Here is a 19,869-nt window from a genome sequence, read left to right as displayed (position 1 = left end):
ATAGGAAAGAATACACACAAGCCATCCAAAAATCTCCATTGGAGAGGAAGTATAGTGGAAAAAGGAGTACCGGTTATACTATGAAAGGGATCTATCTACCTTATTCTGCCACGTGCAAGCTGTGTGGCTCTGAGAAAGTCACTTTAGTGTCTGAGTCTTTGTTTCCTCATGTAAAATAGAAGAGGGAGGAGATAGCATTTTCACTATCTCCCTTCTTATTGGTGTGTTGTAATCAATCAATATTTATTAAGCACCTACTATGTGCCAGGTACAACCGGGGAAATCACTTTGGAAACTGGGAAAACCTGTTTTCAGAGACAGAGAACTCACAACATCCTTAATAGCTTTACTATTTATTCATAAGAGGAAATTCTCTCTTAGCCCAAACTCACGCCTTTTCTAAATATGTCTGTTTCTTCTAATTCCGACCTTTGTAAAGTTGGGAAACATCTGCTCAGTATCACAATAACCCTGCAGATTTCTGAAGTGAATTATTGCGTTATCCTTCAGCTTCTTTTCCCCTCTCTGAATTCTGGGTCTTTATGATGGACACTGTTTGAGCAGGAAGCCTGCTTTAAATGTAGCTTGGTAGTGCTAGGGCAATAAATACAAGTGGGGTCTTCTGCCCCCTTATCAATCACATTGCCACTTCTCCTCCCCTTGCTATCCTAAGGTGCCTGGGAAGGACACAGAGAAATGGAGCATTATGGGGCTACAAAAGGCAGAAAGGGTCACAGTAAACCAGACTGCTAAGCACTAGACCTTTATTGTCTGCAGCAAAAAGGGATTACCATTCTTGATTTGGAATTGCACAAGGCACAAAGCCTCAATGGTAATTATACCATGGAGAAAATATTTTATCTTAATTGTCTGAAATCTTTGAAATAAATTAGGCTTGTGCTATCAAAATAAGAAGTTTTTGAGGGAAAAAAATGCATTTAATAGGAGGAAAATAGAGGGGAAAGGAAGGGAGAACAGAATGGAAAATATTAAAATAAAGAGAAAAATGTTGGGGGTTTTTTCTGGCTATTAAAAAGAAGCCATGGAGTTTCTTCAGTAACAATACCATTCTAATTAATAACCTATACACATCTACTATTCAATTTCTGGTCCAATGTAAAAATCCAAAATCTAGGGAAAAATCCAAATTCTAAGACAAATCTAATCAAATGGCAGACATCTTTTTTCCCTAGGGCAGATTGAAACTGTTGGGAGTGCAAAGCCACTTACATCAGAATACAGAGTTAAACATCAGAGCCAAAAACCTAAAGCAAGTAAAGGTTATTTTCTTGCAATTTTCTACAAATATAAAAAACTAACAATCTGTCCTTATTTTTTTTAAAGAAAAGTGTTCTTGAAGTTAATCATTTTAAGTAAAATATTTATCTTCAACAAATTTTAAAGGTGCAGATCAAAATGATGGTATGTTTATGGTTAAATATGGTAGCCTTAAGTGACAGATGTTGGTACTGGGGGGAAAACTAAAGGAATACAAGTGAAAGATATTTTCTTTTCTCAAGACTGAACATTTTTATTTTTTTTCTGGACAACAAAATCCAACAGGTTTGTGCCATGGTGTAAATAAAATTTTTACTATAGGATGATAGCTTTAACTGGAAACCCGTGTATAGATTTTGCCCTTAATATTTGAAAGGCACAGACCATGATGAAAATATGCAGGTCTGTGCAAACTCAAGCACTGATTGAAACCCCCCCCCCCTTTTTTTTTGCAATATTTTTTCCAAAGGAAAAACTGAGTGAATGAGGAAAGACTTTAGAATGGTTTATACTGGGTTTTAAACTTCTAAACTAAATGGTCACTTGTATCTTTCTGGGAGAAAATTGGACAGAAGTCTTTGGTCTTTCATTTCATTGGGAAAGAAAGCTGCTCTCCCATACCACACACACAAACTTCTCATTGTGTGCTAGGGAGGGGCATGCATTATTTAACATCACAGTTGGTTAGGAAGAGAACTCTCAAAGAATCTCTGCTAAAATTAATGAATGTCATGGGGGGGAAGAGGTTCAGATTTGGTGAACTCTTAAATCTACTGGGCAGAGTCACAAAAAGCCTCTTATCTCTTGAAAAAAAATAAAAATAATTTGGTCTCATAGGGATGCACTTATTCATTTTAAGATTAAAAAAGGACTACAATTTATTCATGAAGCAACAGAATGGCAGAAACCTGATCTATGCAATGAAACCAATGGGAAAAGAAGAATTTTAAAAATATCCTGACTTGAGCCTACACCTGTCACTGAAAGCCTGGGCACCAAAATAGGCTTTTCCCCTTTTCCTTTCTTTTTTATTTGGGATGAGAATCCTTCCTGTATCTTCTAGGTCTAGAACACATGTATTACCTTATTTAAAGAACAATTACTTTCTTTGCCCTTCTCCCGAACTAATAATAAAATGTACACAGAAAGAATAAAAACTCCATAACCCCATTAATGTAAGGAATTAAGGCTGATGTTTCAGGATGCAATGCCCAGCCCAGATAATCTTTCCCTATGAAATGCTGCTACAGAACTCCACCCAGATGTGAGGCACTATTTCATGGCTGGGAGAATCATTAAGAAAAAGAAAACCCAAATCCCCAAATCATTTGCAGCATTTTCTTTTGCTACTTATCAATGACATTTAGGATCCAAGGGGGTTGGAGTTATGCATTATGAATGAATGGGTTTCTAATGGTAACCAAGAGCAGTAGAACTCAAGACTAGGGGTTCTCTAAGAAAGGAGGGTGGAGTGGGGGATGGGTTGCTTTAAATGTTTCCTTTCACTTTAGGAAATCTAGGGTGAAATCCAGAAGATGAAAGGTTCCATCCCTTTCTTTATGGCCCCAAACAGAAAAATAATCGAAAGGATCCCTCCCAGAAGCTCAAAACAAATTAAGATAAAATACACACCACATAATAAAGAATAACAATAATAAAAATCTAGGAACTCACATTAGAGGCTTGATAAGCACAATCTTGCACGACTTTTCTCCCCACTCTTGTTAATCTGGTGCCTTTGTTTAAGCATAGAGTAAGTCTCTATTTCCTATAGTTACTGAGCATGCAGCATCACCATGAGAGAGAGGGGGGGGGGAAACAGCCAGAACAGAATAGGAGAGAAGATATCCACCTGGCATAATATTGAGCAAAGTTGAATATTTAAGACCTACCCATCTCTGTAGAGAAATAGAATAATCAACGAAGTAAAGTATTAAGTCCTCCCAAGGGCTGTGGCTGCAGTTAGCTCCGCAGTAATCCAAAGGAACAAAGCATATTCCTGCTAATGTCTCAAGTTTGAAAGCACTGATTAAGGTGCCCTACCATGCAGCAGCCCAGCCATGCTTAGCGAGAGAGCCTAGCTTGGACTCTACGTGGAGTGATGCTCCAATCCATGAAGAAGACAGATGAAAAGAAAAATGGAGGAAACAAGAGGAGCCCCAGAGAAGTCGTCATGAATTTTTTTTTCCTGGGGCATTAACAAGTGGGAGACCCCCTTCAGGATTCAGACCAATCAATCTTTATTGAGTACATCTTTTTCTCACTCAGCTTGTATTGAAAAGACTGCAGCAAAGAGGGCAAGGCATTGTGGGATAGGGATGCAGCAGAGAGCTGCAATGAGATTCGCTGGGGGGGTTTTCTCCCTCCCTCTTTCCCTCCTCCCTCCCTCTCTCCCTCCTCCTCCGCCCCTTCTGAGTCAGCAATCAGCTGTTTCAATGCTTTGCTGCGGGTGGGGGTGGGGGGAGCGGGAGAATGAGGCCCCTGAATTTGGTCACCGGCCTGTTAGTACAGTACAGGATTAACGGGAGGCAGCGACTAGTGTACACCTCCCTCTCCCAGGGCAACACAGCAAAGAAGAAGCCAGCCTAAGTAACTCCTCAGTTGGGTGAAAGATTTCACCGATCTGGGTAGGAGAAAGGAAAAAAGATGCAAACCGCCAGATTGTAGGTGGGAACTGAAGTTCCCACAAAGCTGGCTTTGGGATTTAAATTTGGAATTTTCATATAAAAGAACCCAGGGCGCATGTGTAAAAGCCCTGGCACGCGCGCGCACTCGCTGCCACAGGTTAGTTGGGAAAAAGAGGTTATTGAAACTTCTGATAAAATCTGATGGAAACAAACATCCTAAACCTTGTTTTCTCAGCGGAGAGACAGTGAGGCATAGCAGATGCAACCCACGACTCGGAAACAGGAGGAGGGTCTGGGCTCAAATTCTACCGCAGATACTTCCTTTGTTCCCTATGCCTCAGTTTCTGCACCTATAAAATAGGGATAGTAATAGTAATAGTATTTACCTCACGGGGTTACTCTGAGGAGCAAATGGGATAATGTATGGAGAATGCTTTTCAAACCTTAAAGCATAATATAAAGACCACCTTTGGAAAGTGGAGGATGAGGCAAGATTTAGGATTATTTGGTGGGAGATGTTTCCTGGTGAAAAAGCAAGTAGCTACCAAGTAGAAGGTTTGAAGCTATTGTTCTCTGGCCTCCAATCTGGGAGAGGAGCTTGGGGTGTGAGATGTGAAGTGACTTTCTCAGGGTCCCACACAGTCTGTATCAAGGAATGAGACTTATGAATGTTGGCTACGGGAGAGAGTAGGGGAGGGGAAAGAACATGAATCATGTAACCATGGAAAAATATTCCAAATTTATTAAAAAAATAAAATTTTAATTAAAAAAAAAAGGATGAGATTTAGGGGCAGCTGGGTGGTTCAATGGATAGAGTCCCAGATCACAAGGACTTGGGTTCAAATGTTGCTTCAGACACTTGTTAGCTGTGTGAGCCTGGGCAAGTCACTTAATCCCATTTGCCTAGCCCTTGTCCTTCAGTCTTAGAGTTGTTATTTTCACAGATAGTAAGGGTTAAAAAAAAAAAGAGTTAAGACTTGAATCAGGTAGGCCTACCTGACTGAGGCCAGCTCTCTAACTCACCATGTTACAATGTCTTCAAAATGTTATTCATTTATTATTACCTAAGGTGGTCACATAACACAGACTCCCCAAATGAAGTATTAATGATGTTAATACCATCCTTTTAGCGATCTTCACTATCCAATGAATCATAATCAGAAAAGACTTAGGAGACAGGACTCTGCTTCGTTTTCTCCATTAACAATATGGAGTTACATAGTGAGAAACAAGATACAGTTTCAATATTGTATTTCCTGACTGCTACCTCTCCAATATCTTGAAAATGATTGACTAGCAGCAAAACCCCGTTGATCTTGCACTCCTCTAAAGTAATTAATATAACTCACAGATATTTATAAAGTATTTACTATGGGCAACTGTGCTAGATGCTAGGGTTGCAAAAAAAGGGGGACCCCCTCCCCATACAATCTAGTAGAAGCATGACACAGAATAATAACAATGGCTGGAGGGAGTGCAAAGAGTGAAAGATTACTTTTACCTGGGAAGCTTCTTGGAGAAGGTGGCACTTGAGTGGAGCCTTGAAGGAAAAGGATATCTATCAGTAGATGGGGTCAAAGGTGGAAGAAGGGAGTACATTCCTGAGGGATGACTTGCTCAAAAGCCATGGGAGAGAATAGAATGAGATTTGGGAACTGTCTGGAGTGGCTGGCTGCATAAAGCTAAATTCACTAAGATAAGATTAGAGAGGTGGGTTGGAACCTGGTTGAAGAGATCCTCCAAAGTGAGAATTAGTCCAGAGGTAACAGGGAGCCACAGATAGTTTTTGAAGGTATGTGCATGTGTGTGTGGCAAGATCATACTATTTCCCATTCACTATGAAATTATTTTTTGATAGAGTTGTGAACTGGAGAAAGTGGAGATGACACCAGAAAATCTATAGTGCAAGAATTAGAGGTAGGGAGGCAGCTGGGTAGCTCAGTGGATTGAGAGCCAGGCCTAGAGATGGGAGGTCCTAGGTTCAAATATGACCTCAGACACTTCCCAGCTGTGTGACCCTGGGCAAGTCACTTGACCCCCATTGCCTAGCCCTTACCACTCTTCTGCCTTGGAGCCAATACACAGTATTGACTACAAGATGGAAGGTAAGGGTTTTTAAATTAAAAAAAAAGAAGAAGAAGAAGAATTAGAGGTAGCTCCTGACTTATAAATGCTAGCAGTAGTAACATAGAATACTAAAGAATATCCCATCTCCTGAGGATACTGACAGACATTGCCTCTTCCCTTTTCTGTGTATCCCCTGCCATATTCTATATTTGTAGGCACTTGTCCACTTCTTTCTAATTCTTTCCAAGACCCTGACTTTACACTATTTCTCTATCAGTTTCTGTGTCTCTGTCTCCCCATCTACTCTCTATCTCTCCTTCTCTTCTACCACCCCACACTCAATCATTCACTTAATGATAACTACTTGTCATCAGGAAGACCTGAGTTGAAATCCAACCATAGATACATACGCCCAGGCAGTGGGTAAATCACTTAAAAGTACTGTGCCTCAATTTCTCCTTGGGTAAAGTGAAACTAATAATACCACCTACCTTATTGGATTGTTGTTGTTGTGAAGATGAAATGAGTTAACTTATGTAAAGCTCTTTGTAGATCTTAAAGCTCTATAAAAAATGCTAGCTATTGTTATACAGAATCAGAGATTAGAGCAAAACCTTTCAACTCCTACTACTGGCCTTTCATTTTTATTAGAGAAGAGATAGACCTAAAGAGGTTTAGCAATTTCCCCAGGGTCAGATAGAATCAGATTTAGAACCCAGGTTTTCTGACTTAAAATCCAACCCACTAACTGCTCTTCACATCTTAAACCCTGACCTTCCACTCCTGCTCTTCACCCACCAGAGCAACAAGACCCCCTACTTCTTGCTGTCTTCTACAAGAACCTCTCCCCAGCTCTGGTTCCTTTGCCTCTCTCCTCCCAGAGTGCCTGCCCTATCCCTCTTTGTTCTCCCAGAACTCTTGCTCTGGATTTCAGCACCTTGAACTTCAGCTGTGGGTGTCACCACCAGCTAGCTATACCTATTTCCTTTTTGGAAGTTTGTTTTTTATTTCAGGATGGTTGGAGGTGGGCAGGGTAGGGGAAAAGGAAGTGGGAATAAAGGGGAAGTCCTCATTTCCTTTTCTGACAAGACAGGGCAGTAGAAAGAACACCAAATTCCAAGTCCTAATACTGTGTGACCTTGGAAAAATTATTAACATCTCTGAACCTTTATTTCCTTATCCTCATAAAGGAGAATATTGGACTAGATAGCCTATGATCTTTTAAATGAAATACATAGATGAGTTCCAGGTATTCAGAGCACAACACAAAATAATCTTGAAATTGACATTTCTAAAGAACACTAGGAAGGGGATTCTAAATTCTCTCTCTCTCTCTCTCTCTCTCTCTCTCTCTCTCTCTCTCTCTCTCTCTCTCTCTCTCTCTCTCTCTCTCTCTCTCTCTCAAATAAAGGTAGTTCCTGATAGGAACTGTCATTAAGGTATCAACACTACCTCTCAATAATTAATGATCATTTATTAAGCACTTACTATGTATAAGGCACTGTACTAAATTCAGGGATTAAAAGAAAAAGCAAAACCAGTGCCTGCCCTCAAGGAACTTATATTTGCAAGAGGGAGCTAACATGTAGCTAGACACATATGGAATAGATAGAAGTAACTTTAGAATGGAAAGCATAGGTTGAAAATAGCCTAGCCAGAAATTATTACGGATCCAAAGTTTAGAGCTGGAAGGAACTTTAGAGACACCCCCCCCCCTCATTAGACAGATGAATAAACTGAGGCACAGAGCTGTTAGGTGATTTTTTTTTAGGTCACACAGTCAATAAGTATCCAGGGCAGGATTTGAACCCTTGTCTTCTTGACTCCAAGTCCTGTGCCTCATTCCTTATCCTAAAGGTTAGAAATAGCTATGCTGCACTTAGTACAAGCAGTGATTATTTTTCCTTCTCTGTAGGAACTCCAGAAATCTCTTTTCTACAATATCATCTAATGATCTGAAAGAGAAGGTGGTAAAAGGTAACAGGAATACAGTTGAGAGAGTAAGAAAGGTCCTGGTTCAGTATCATAATCCTTGCCTCACCCAACTATGCTACTTTTCCAATTCATGAAGGAAAAACAATTTTGAGCACCACACAACTTTACTCAATGTGTGACTGAGTAGCATAGTTGGATGTGGCAGGGATTAGAATATATATATACTATATGATACATATAATGATATAAGGACTGTCACACATTGAGTAAAGTTGTATGGTGCTGTAAAGAGGAAAATAGATCCAGCATGCAAAAAGAGCAACTCAGGCAGGGGAAGGGCAAGGAGGACAGAAGATTCCAAAAAAAAGGAACAGAGAAGGGCTGAGGAGAAACTGCCAGATCAACTCACTTCTCTTTGGCAACTCCTCTAGAGTGGTTGGTCTAAGAGAAAACTCTGAGACAGAAGACCTAAGCAGTGACCATCTCTCAGTGAACCCAAACCCCTTGGATACAGATGAAGATAAAAGGAGTGGATTGGACTTTATTATAATAAGCTGTCCACCCAAAGAAGACTTCTCTCTCTATCCCCTGAAGTTGTCTTGTGAACTTCGTGCTACTAGGGTAGACAGAAGTCAGGACAGAGATCACAACTGACCAAGAAGAGTCAGGCAAACAGCCTGAACCCTCAGGATTTGGGGAGGGGGTCAGTTGTTAGTCTTAGGGATCTCCCACTTCCCTTACTTCACCCTATTCTCTCTGTCTTATGTGTCTCTTTAGAATAAAGGAATTATTCCTTTTAGATTAAGTTGCCTGCCTCACAATATCCAGGAAGAGAACTGAAGCTTGGGGAAGAAAGCTATACTTTTCCCTCAAGGAGGGAGAGTCAACTTCAGTCAATGACTATATTTAACTCAGTCTCTGCAGGGACATATTCTGACCCTCCAAAAGACAACTTGTGCTGACTTCGGAAGGACCAATCTATCCTCCCTCTCCATCTTCTGGCTCCATCCCACTTCTCTCACTCTTTAGTCTCAAAGTAAACATAGTGGGTGACTCCATTTTCTCATCCATTACAGTGCTCATAATTTTTTTCCCATATGAGATTGCTCATTGTGTGCCACAATTTTTTTTGTGTTTAGCATTGAAAACTGTCTTCCACTAAAGTCCTTCTTCATTGCCTCATCATGGCTAGGAAATGACCCTGGGATCCAGAAGGCCATTTATTATTTTATAATACCTTAAGGTTTTCAAAATGCTTTACAAATACATCATCATGCTTGACCTTCACAATAACCCTGGGTGGTTAGCTTCTATTATTATCCCCATTTTATAAGTGAGGAAACTATCTTAAATGGATGAAGCAACTTGCCCAGGCATGGTAATAAAGCTAGAAGTATCCTATGCCATGCCTACACCAGGCTTTGGAGGTAAATGTTGGGGGCCACCCAGTTAAGTCTGGAGAGGCTCATTTCTGACTGAATATTTTGGACCAACACAACTCTAGAAACCCACCTACTGAGGTAGAGGTAGAGTTACAATCTGCATGTAGGAAGAACACACACATGATCACAGAATTTGAGAATTGGAAGACTTATCAACAGTCATCTTGGCTAACCTAAACTTAAGCATGAATCTGTACTAGAACTAACCTGCCAAATGGTCATCCAGTCTCTGCTGGGATTCTTCATGAACTAAAATGTGAAAATTGTTGACTTTTATTACAAAGTAACATTATTTGAATAATATTTGAAATCTGAACAGTTTGCTATAGAATTATTTTTGAATGTATACTACATATAGGTTCTATACTTTTATATATAGACACTTCCTTTTCTGTAAGTCAATACACTCTGCTAGACAGTGGGTGAGCAATTGAGAGAGAGAGAGAGAGAGAGAGAGAGAGAGAGAGAGAGAGAGAGAGAGAGAGAGAGAGAGAGAGAGAGAGAGAGAGAGAGAGAGAGAGAGAGAGAGAGAGAGAGAGAGAGAGAGAGAGAGAGAGAGAGAGAGAGAGAAACCCACTCTTTTTTAAGCTGGCTAAATATCAATCTGAAATGGGAAAAAAAATGGCCTTAGCCCAGACCACTCTGTTGTAATTTTATTATTTGAGACTATCTTTGGCAAAGTGAATGTTATTATACAAGCAGAGAGGTAGCCTGCTAATTGTCCCAAACATTCTGGTTTCATGTTTTAACCCCAGTCCAGGGCAGCCTTCTTAGAAGATGGCTGTCAGGGAAGTTCAGCCTCTATGGACCACTTCTTGGCCTTTCCACAAGCCCTACATTGTATTTTCATCCATTCAGCTAAAGAAATTTTCAGACTAACAAAACAACGAATGAAGAATCAGCTAATGGAGTGGGAAGGGGGAGAAGGAAGAAGAAAAAAGAGGACAAGGAGAACCATGGCTTAAATAGAAATATAAGAAAAATCCAAGGACAGATGCCCCTGCCTAAAGAATCTGAAAATACCACAATAAATGTTTTTTGCTCAGTCATTTTTAGTTCTGTGTCTGACTCTTCATGACCACTTTTGAAGTTTTCTTGGCAAAGCAGTTTGCCATTTCCTTCTCTAGCCCATTTTTACAGTTGAGAAAACTGAGGTATATAGGGTTAAATAACTTGCCCAGGATCACACAGCTAGTAAGTGTCTGAGGTTATATCTGAACTCAGGTCTTCCCAACTCTATCCACTGTGCCACCTAGCTGCCCTACCACAAAAAAAACAGGGGGCAGCTAGGTGGCTTAATGGGTAGAGAGCCAGATCTAGAGACAGGAGATCCTGGGTTCAAATTTGACCTCAGACACTACTAGCTGTGTGACCTTGGGCAAGTCACTTAACCCCCATTGCCTAGCCCTTAGTGCTCTTCTGCTTTGGAACCAATACACAGTATTGCTTCTAAGAGGGAAGGTAGAGATTAATATACATATATGTTGGGCAAGCTCTGAAGCCAGTTTCCTTCTATCTAAATAGTTTACTTTCGACATGTAACCATATGGTGTAGCCCCACAAGCATCTCCTGTTACCAGCAACTCTGGTGAGGACTTTCCTCCTAAGTTCCAGGCCATTTTCAAGGTCAAAAGAACCTCTGGGCTTGTGGAAAGATGATCAGTAGCTCTGGGCCTCAATAATTCACTTTACTGCTAATAAATAGTCTGACCTGTTTAGAGCATAACAGGATGCCCAAAGTCTGTTCTCTCCTCTGCACAGGCCATTGCCGTGCATTGTGTTTTCCTCAGAACTGGGTTGCTTGGTCATATCTATAGTTCTGAGGATTAATCTCCAGGAAATGCTAAGAGCCTGCTCTGCTCAACTGTGCGCTGATTTAATTAATCAGAATAGTAGAAATGACTCCAGGCTGGGAAGCACAGATTCCGAGCTCTGTGGCCTGTGGAAAATTGTTTCCTTTGGTTGCTGGTCTTGACTACAAGCCTGCTCTGCACTGGACAGATATGAAGTCCTGGCAGCCCTGAGATGGAGGAGTGAGGGAAAAAGGAAGCAGATTTTGGACACAGAGCCATCTGTTTCATTAAACTCTGTGCCATCTCAATTCTATATGATTTCCCTTCTACTTCCTAAAGTGTGTTATAAAAAAAATTAAAAAGCAAGAATTATTAGTGAATGTGGCCATGGGAGTACTATTGTTCTAGGCTCTCTCTTTTTCACAGAAAGGGTATAATCAATCTATAAACAAATAGGGGTCAGTTGGATAGCTCAGTGGATTGAGAGCCAGCCTAGAGATGGAAAGCCCTGGGTTCAAATATGGCCTCAGACACTTCTTAGCTGTGTGACCCTGGGCAAGTCACTTAACCCCCATTGCCTACCCCTTACCACTCTTTTGCCTTGGAACCAATAAACTTTACTGATTCTAAGATGGAAGGTGAGGGTTAAAAAAAAAACCAAGCTATAAACAAATACCATTCCCCACCATTATTTAGACCTCAATTTGGAGTCAGAAGATCTAGGCCTAAATACTGCTTTTACCTGCAGGTTATAAGTCCAATTTGCTACTAAGGTAGCCTGGGGCACGTTGTTCCATCTCTGAAAAAAAAGATGTTACACTAGAACACCTCTAACATCTGTTTCAGTCTAAATTGTTTATTCTATAATCAATATGTAATAACCAGACACAACTGTAAGATTGGGGAACCTTTCTATAATATTTTTGTGCTAATTTCCCACTTAAAGCATTCTGAGGAAGGGTGTAACAACTCCTGATAATATCCACTTCTCTAATCTATCTTTTTTAAAAAAAACCTTTACCTTCTACCTTAGAGTCAATACTATGTGCTCATTCTAAGACAGAAGAGTGGTAAGGGCTAGGCAATGGGGGTCAAGTGACTTGCCCAGGGTCACACAGCTAGGAAGTGTCTGAGGCCAGATTTGAGCCTAGGACCTCCCTTCTCTAGGCCTGGCTCTCAATCCACTGGGTCACCCAGCTCGTTTTTTTGTGGAACCCTCTAAGGCAGGAGGTAGGTTATACCTGACAAATCAAAAATGGTTTAAATAATACTTTGACTCCCAGGCTGATGCTTACCACTTGTGTGACCCGAGCCAAACTGTTTCCCTTCTTGGGGCCTCAGAATGAATTTAGGGTTCAGTTTGGGGCTTCTTTATGAGGAGGTTGACCTAAAAGACCTTTAGCCTTCCTTCCAGCTCTAAATCTATGATTTTATGAAACAATCACAAATAATATGAATAGAGAATGCTAGCCGTAGTTTGTGTGTGTAAGAGAGAGAGAGAGAGGATGAAAGGAAGACAGACAGACAGATGCCTAGAGAGGACAGACTGAGGGAGAAGGAAGGAGGAAGGGAGGGGAAATGTACTTTAAGTGGTAAAGGAATCAGTAGAGCTAGAAATCGGGAGGCTGAGGAAATCGGAGGGGCACCGGGACTAGGTGGTCAGCTTGGCCTTGAAGCATGGGGAGAAAGTGAATAGGCAGCTGGGAGAAAGGCCGGGTCAGGAGTACAATGTGAGCAAAATCAACCAAAGTGGCCTCTCTCTTGTAGTTTGCACGTTTTTGAGCTGAAGGGAGTCATTGTCGTTGTGGTTTTTGAAATGATTCTCTGGAAGCCCAGGGCTGGTCCTAGAGGATTCCTTCTTCTCTTCACTTCCCTCATCCTTCAGACTGCTTCTCCCCATCCCTGCCCAGGGTCACTGCCAGATCTTTATGGAGACCATTGTGGTGACTCTTTCCCAGCAGAGTTAACAGTTACCATGGCGACCGGAGAGAGATGAGCTCCCCGGCACTCTGAAGGAATCTGCCCAGTTAATGCTCACTTGAGTCCCCCTGGGCTAGAATGGGCCACCACTACCCAGCTCAGGCGAACTAAGGCTTTCTCTTTCCTTCTCTGTAGACTCTCCTGTCTAATGGGAAAATAGGCTTAGTCTGTGACCAATGCCTTAAACTGGAGGAGGGAGAGAAGAATGAGGGTGATGGGGGAGCCCCAATTCCCCTTCAGAGACAGCGTCAGACCTGTGGTGCCCACACAGGATAATCCCCCTCTGACTCAGGAAAGCAAGGAGCAAGCAAACAAAAGGTCTTTAAGGTTTCCAGGCACCCCTCTGCCTCTCCAGCCACTCCAGGAGCCAGGCCTGGGGAGGACAAAGAGGAAACTGCTGTTTCTGTTATGTAAAAATCCCATCTTTCTCCACCACCACTGCAGCTCTGTTCTTCCTGCCCACCATCTTCCCTTAGTGCCTTGGCCACTTATATAAGAAACCAGCTGGCACAGATTACCACACAATGCCTGGAAACGATCCCTCATAAGGCTTTCCACTAAACTTTCCCAGCTATTTCTGAGTTTGAACATATAAGGAACTAGAGAAATGGATTTTTTTTTTAAATGAAGGGAGCAGTTAGGTGGCACAGTGGATAGAGCCAGGACTAGAGATGGGGAGTCCTGGGTTCAAATATGACCTCAGACACTTCCCAGCTGTGTGACCCTGGGCAAGTCACTTAACCCCTATTGCCTAGTCTTTACCACTCTTTTACCTTGGAACCAATACACAGTATTACTTCTAAGATGGAAGGTTAGGGTTTAAAACAAAAGTGTCTCTATGTTCATCTAAGAAATACTTATTAAATAATGGGGCTTGTTACTATGTGTGATTTTCAACTTGCACAAAAGGTCTTGGAACAAATTGGTCGCTTCAGTTGAGGTCCTATTGTATATAGTGTTGTAATCAATGGAAAAGGAATAGATGTTGGTCAGCCTGGGCCCCTCCCCCCCAAATGGAGGCTTTTAGGAAGAACTCGCCAATGAGATCAGAGAACTGGAATGGGAGGCTGTTGCAGGGATATGAAGCTGCAGGGGAAGAGAGATCCTCCGAGAGAAGGAGGTCCCAGGGGGAGAGGCAGCTGGGGTGGTGGCAAAGTCTAGAAAGTCAGAAGCAGAGCCAGGAAGAGAATGATGGGAATGGGGTGCAAGGCAGCAAGTGCCCCACTCCTGGGAATTTACGTGATCGTTATCTACATGTATATTCATGCATGCCCCTTCCCATGAAGATCTATGTGAAGACACTTTACAGTAGCAGGATTAAGAAAGAATTAAAAATAAAAACTACATGAATGCCCAAGACATCGTCATGATACAGTTTAACCCCCATCTGGGCCCCCTATCTGCTTACTATTTATTGGTTATTTCCTAGCCAGCCTTTTACTTTAAGTAGCCTCGAAGGTCTTCATGCTTCATGTAACTTTGGTACGTGTGGGGAGGTGGAAATGTTATTTTGTTGCTTGTGATCATTCTCCAAATGAGGACCAGCTGAGCTCAGAAGTTTCTTCCGCACCAACATTCTATTATCGGCTACATAGTTTTATTTATTACTCTTTACATGAAGGAAGGGACATTTTATACCAATTTTTTCTTTTCCAAGGGAAGAGGTACAAAATGCTCTTCAATAGTCAGCAAAAATAGGGGGCAGCTGGGTGGCTCAGTGGATTGAGAGCCAGGTCTAGAGAGGAGAGGTCTTAGGTTCAAATCTGGCCTTAGACACTTCCCAGCTGTGTGACCCTGGGCAAGTCACTTGACCCCCATTGCCTCAGCCTTACCACTCTACTGTCTTGGAGCCAATATTGATTCTAAGATGGAAGGTGAGGGTTTAAAAAAAAAAACGGTAAAAATAATGATAATTGACTTTAATATAGCATTTTAAAGTTATAAAACATTTTCTAAACGCGGAGTAGCACTAAAACTTTTGGGACACTATTTAATCTTATCTGAGTCAACCCTGTGAAGTAGGTGCTGATGGTCCCATTATGTCCATTTTACAAAGGAAGAAACCAAGACCCAGAAAATAAATGACTTCCTCTGGTCACATAGTTAGTAAGAGTCAGATGTGGAAATGAACAACTCTGGTGATTCCAAATCTAATGTTGCTGCCTCAAAGTCTTCTCAAGGAGGCTAACTGGCCTCAGCCTTGGCTGCATTAAGAAAGGCACAGTATGCCTGACTAGGGTGATATTCTGGTCTGGCCAGACCAGACCACCATATTGAGCAGTTTAGCTCAGTTCTGGGTGTTGTGTTTTAGGGAGAATATTGACCAGCCTGGGAGTGTCCATGGGAAAATGAATGGGATGGTGAAGGGCTTCCTTTGCTCACCACATGAGTGTTTAACCTGGAAAGGAGAAGACTTAGGAAGGATGTAGCAATTCTCGTCAAGGGTTTGAGGGGATTTGACTTCTTTTGCTTGACCCCCACCCCAAGAAAAATTAGAAGCAATAGGTAAAAGTTGTCAAGATGTAGATTTAGACTTGACATAAGGAAAAACTTCTTAATAATTAGAGCTATCCAAAAGGGGAATGAGTACTCTTAGGAGAGAGTAGATTTCCTTCAGTGAAGTCTCTGAGAAAATTGCATGGTATGTTAAAGGGAATTCTTGTTTATGGATGGATTAGACTAGACAGCTTCTCTGGTTCCTTGAAATTATGTTATTTAGAGATAGCTAGGTAGCACAGTGGAGAGTGCTCCAGGCCTGGAGTTGGGAGTACCTGGGTTCAAATCTGGCCTTTGGTACTTCCCAACTGTGTGACCCTGAACATGTCACAATCCCAATTGCATAGTCCTTGTCACTATTCTCTCTTAGAATTGATACTAAGATGTTAGGTAAGGGTTAACCCCCACCCAAAATAACCAAAAACTATATTACATGATTCTGCGTCTTGAAAATGGCGCTAAAACTTATGGGTACTTCCTCCCCCCATCCCTTTCAGTGAATAGCATTTAAAATAATGAATTATCTTATCTTGGGAACAAAGAATTGTCAGCAAATCATGGTAGGAAACTAGTATGCCCCTGAAGAAATTGTGGGCAAGAGACTGGGGAAGAAAGGAGGAAAACCCAGGAGGAAGCTGGTACACTGGGTTCCATGGGTACCATCTTGACCTGGGAGCAGAGATAGCTTTGAAGAGTATAACAGTAGGCATAAGCCTTACTTTACAATGCAAAACTCAAAAGGGTTGGCACAAAGGATAAGATGATGTCCTGTTCCTTTTCCTGACATGTAAGCTGGGTGTGGGGGCCCATCCTCTGGGCATTCTATTGTGCCAGTGTTATGACAGCAGCTAGGTGGCAAGGCAAATAGAGAACTGGCCTTGAGAGTCAGGAATACCTGAGTTTGAATCCTTCCTCAGATACTAACTGCATGTTTCTGGGAAAGTCAATTAAGCTCCTTCAAGCCTCAGCTTTTTCATATGCAAAATGGAGCTAGTTATGATGAGTCTCCAATGAGATATGCTTAAATTAACTTGCCAACTTCAAGGTTCTACATAAGTAATAATTAAGAGGTACTTATTTGGGTGATCTGATCCCACCACTTCTTTCATTTGCTTTTTCTCATTCACTGGGAAGAGATGCTCCCACTCTTCCCCCCCTACTTTCTCCTTGTAATTCAGTCCATTTTTGAGCAACTCAGATTGTTAGAAGGAAATGACAAACTGCTCTAGTATCTTTGCCAAAATAATCCCATTGACCCTAGGGTCCACGGGATCATGAAGCGCCAGACAGGACTGAATGACTGAACAATAGCAATTATTAGCTATTTCCTTCTTATTGGTAGTGCTGTGCAATCATTTAAAGAATATAATCACTCCTATAATATAGTCATACATGTTCACATGTTGATAACTAAAATAAACTCTGCTTATTGAGACAAGGAAAAGTAATCAGCTAGTTCCAATGTTGCCTGTGGCAATTATTCTATTATGCTCCATGAGATTTCTCCTTCAAGGAAGAGATACAGTGTAAAAGGCTGGCCCCTCTAGTAGGTTCCTAGGAAACATCTTAGTTTCCCACGTATTCCTCTTCTTTTCCTTTTAATGCCTACTGAGGGCCAAAAAAAATGAGCCAAATTCCCTTCAGGCTACTCAGGAAAGGAAGTATGGGAGGGAATGGGAATTGGATAAAGGACTTTATCCAGAAATCATTCAAACAGTCCCTGAGACTTAGGAAGTCACCTCCTTTCTCCAACTCCTCATTTCTCCAGCTGTAAAGTGAGCTGGGCTAGAATATATGATCTCTTTCCAGATTCTTCCCAGTTCTGGCATTCTAGGATTCTAAGAAGGACAAGCTTACAGGCCATGGAACTTGTCCTTTCTAGCAAACTGCTTCACTGGGGCTCTGGAAATAAATAAAAAACGGCTGCCTTTGCCAGACTTGTCCCTACTCTCACTTCCAGAAACTGATCCAAACTCCATCATTTAACCAAACCAAAGAATGAATGGTGCATTTTGATAACTCTCAGGAAACTCAGCAGGATGGCGATGAGGGGCAGGCCACACTCTGGCCTACCTCCAACTCTCCTCCCAAGCTGCCAGAGCTAACCTGCTTTGGGAGGCAGCACAGTATAGCCTGATAGACCCTGGATTTGGAGTCAGCTTCAAATTCTAGCAGGCTCTGCCCTGCACCCTCTGGGTAACAAGTCATTTCACTTCTGTAGGCCTTGATTTCTTAATCTATAAAATGATTGGGTTGCCATTCTGGAGAACAATCTGGAACTATTCCCCAAAAGTGCTGTTCCTTATTCCAACCCATCTGTCTCCAGCTAGGGGACCCAGTGGACAGAAGAACACTGGGCATAGAATCAGGAAGATCTCAGTTCAAATCCAGCCGTAGGCATTTAATAACTGGGTTTCCCTGGGCAAGCCATTTAACCCCAGTTGCATAGTCCTTGCCATTCTTCTGCCTTAGAATTGATACCAAGATATAAGGTAAGGGTTAAAAGAGCCCTTCTTAACTTCTATCTGCTTCAGTTTCCTGAATTATAAAAAAAGGATAATAATAACCTTTACCTCCCAAAGTTGTCGTGAGGTTCAAATGAGATGATATTTGTGAAATATTTAGCATGCTTGGCTCATGGTAAGTCCCTGATACTTGTTCCCTCCCTTTTCCACTTGGAGGCTTTGGTTCTCTCAATGCTCCCTCTAACTTCACCTGCTGATGACTTATCCTTCCTTCATTTATGGCCTAACTCAGATATCCTGTCCTTCTCCTTCCCTGACCCTCCCAGTGTCACAAAACCAGACACTTCCTACCTGTGTGACCCCAGGCAAGTCACTTAACCTAGGCCTTACTGTTCTTCTGCAAGATGGAAGATGAGGGTTTTAAAAAATGGTCTCTGTATCCTAAGGTGATCCTGGTAGCACAAGATATGTGTCTGAAGACGAATGCAGAGACAAGACTTGATCCCGTATCTCTGAGGCCAAGTCTCTAATCACTACTTTTTTTTTTTTACCATGCCTATAATAGGAGTTTAATAAATACTCAATTGATTTGAAAGGTCATACTAAATCAAAACAGAAGAGTATGTTGGGGAGCCAAAATAGCTTTCATGCCATAGCTGACCTACTGTACTTGAGAAGTACAGTCATGACTTAAGAGTTCAGTTATAAATAAGCAAACACCAGAGGCAAACAGCTGGAGTTCTCGAGATAATAGAGAAACAGGAAATGACCAACAAAGGATTCTTCAGTCCTAAAATGTTGAGAACCTAGCCACCTATATGGCAAAGGGCAGAGAAAAACTACTGCATCCTGCAGGAGGGGATTCTCAGCAAAGGCAGACCCACTGGCATTGGAATGAAGAGATAGTTCATGATTAAGCAGAGAACAGAGTCCAACTTTATGCCATTAAGAGGCAACCTATCCCAGAATGACCTGGGCAAAAAGAACCTTTCCCAGAGGAAATGGATCTGAATCATTACAAGTTGCACAGAATTAAGGGTGGGGGATGCCCTTCACTGTTGTCATCCAGTCATTTTTCAATCTTCTGATCCTTTTTTGACCCCATTTGGTGTTTTCCTGGCAAAGATCATGAATTAAAACTTTGCCATTTCCTTTTCCAGCTTATTTGACAGATAAGGAAACTGAGGCAAATAGGAATAAATGCCTTGCACAGGGTCACATACAGATAGTAAGCATCCGAGGCCAGATTTGAACTCAGGAAGATGAATCCTCCTGACTCCAGGCCAGCACTCTATTCACTGTGCAGCCTACTTGCCCCTAAAAGATGTCCTAATTGGAGAAAATGAGCAAGAATGAGGATGAATTCTTTCAATATGCTGACGATGTTTTGTATAATAGGGTAAACTAAGAAAGACACGACCATTTAAAAGACCCCCATAGTTGTATGATTGTAAACTGTCTGGCCCTCTTTTTGTAGTTATCCTTCATGAGGCTTTAATAGAATATTAGGACAAGTTTCTAAAATCGATTATAAGAGAAGCTGTGTAGTGTAGTGGATAGAGCCACAGACTGTGAGACATGAAGCCTTGGAGTTAGGTCTGGTATCTAATACAGATGGGCTATGTGACCCTGGGCAAGTCACCTAACCTTTCAGGGCTTCCTTCCAGTAACTCTCTAAGTCTACAAGTTGCAGCACCATTACTGACTTATTTTGAGAGAGGTAATTACCCCAGTGCAAGTTCCTCACACCAAAAAAAAAAGACAGATCCAGTCTCATCTCTAAAAC

General features: G+C 41.7%; 1 protein-coding gene across 9 annotated transcripts in view; it reads right to left on the bottom strand.

Moving 5' to 3' along the window:
• Positions 1–19,869, bottom strand: part of TRIM2 (tripartite motif containing 2) — a 241,076-nt gene that overhangs the window by 68,956 nt on the left and 152,251 nt on the right. Inside the window, exon 1 of one of the 9 annotated variants that reach the window (XM_007496219.3) lies at positions 3,171–3,623. The exons of 6 other annotated variants lie outside the window; for them this stretch is intronic. The gene's annotated coding sequence lies outside the window, so the exon portion shown is untranslated. Of the gene's footprint in view, positions 1–2,952; positions 3,624–19,869 lie in introns of those variants that run through there. 2 more of the 9 variants (XM_007496218.3, XM_007496224.3) reach the window with 2 other exon arrangements.

Source organism: Monodelphis domestica, chromosome 6 (assembly GCF_027887165.1).
Source record: "Monodelphis domestica isolate mMonDom1 chromosome 6, mMonDom1.pri, whole genome shotgun sequence".
Classification (NCBI taxonomy): domain Eukaryota; kingdom Metazoa; phylum Chordata; class Mammalia; order Didelphimorphia; family Didelphidae; genus Monodelphis; species Monodelphis domestica.
This window is presented reverse-complemented; position numbering and strand designations above follow the sequence as displayed.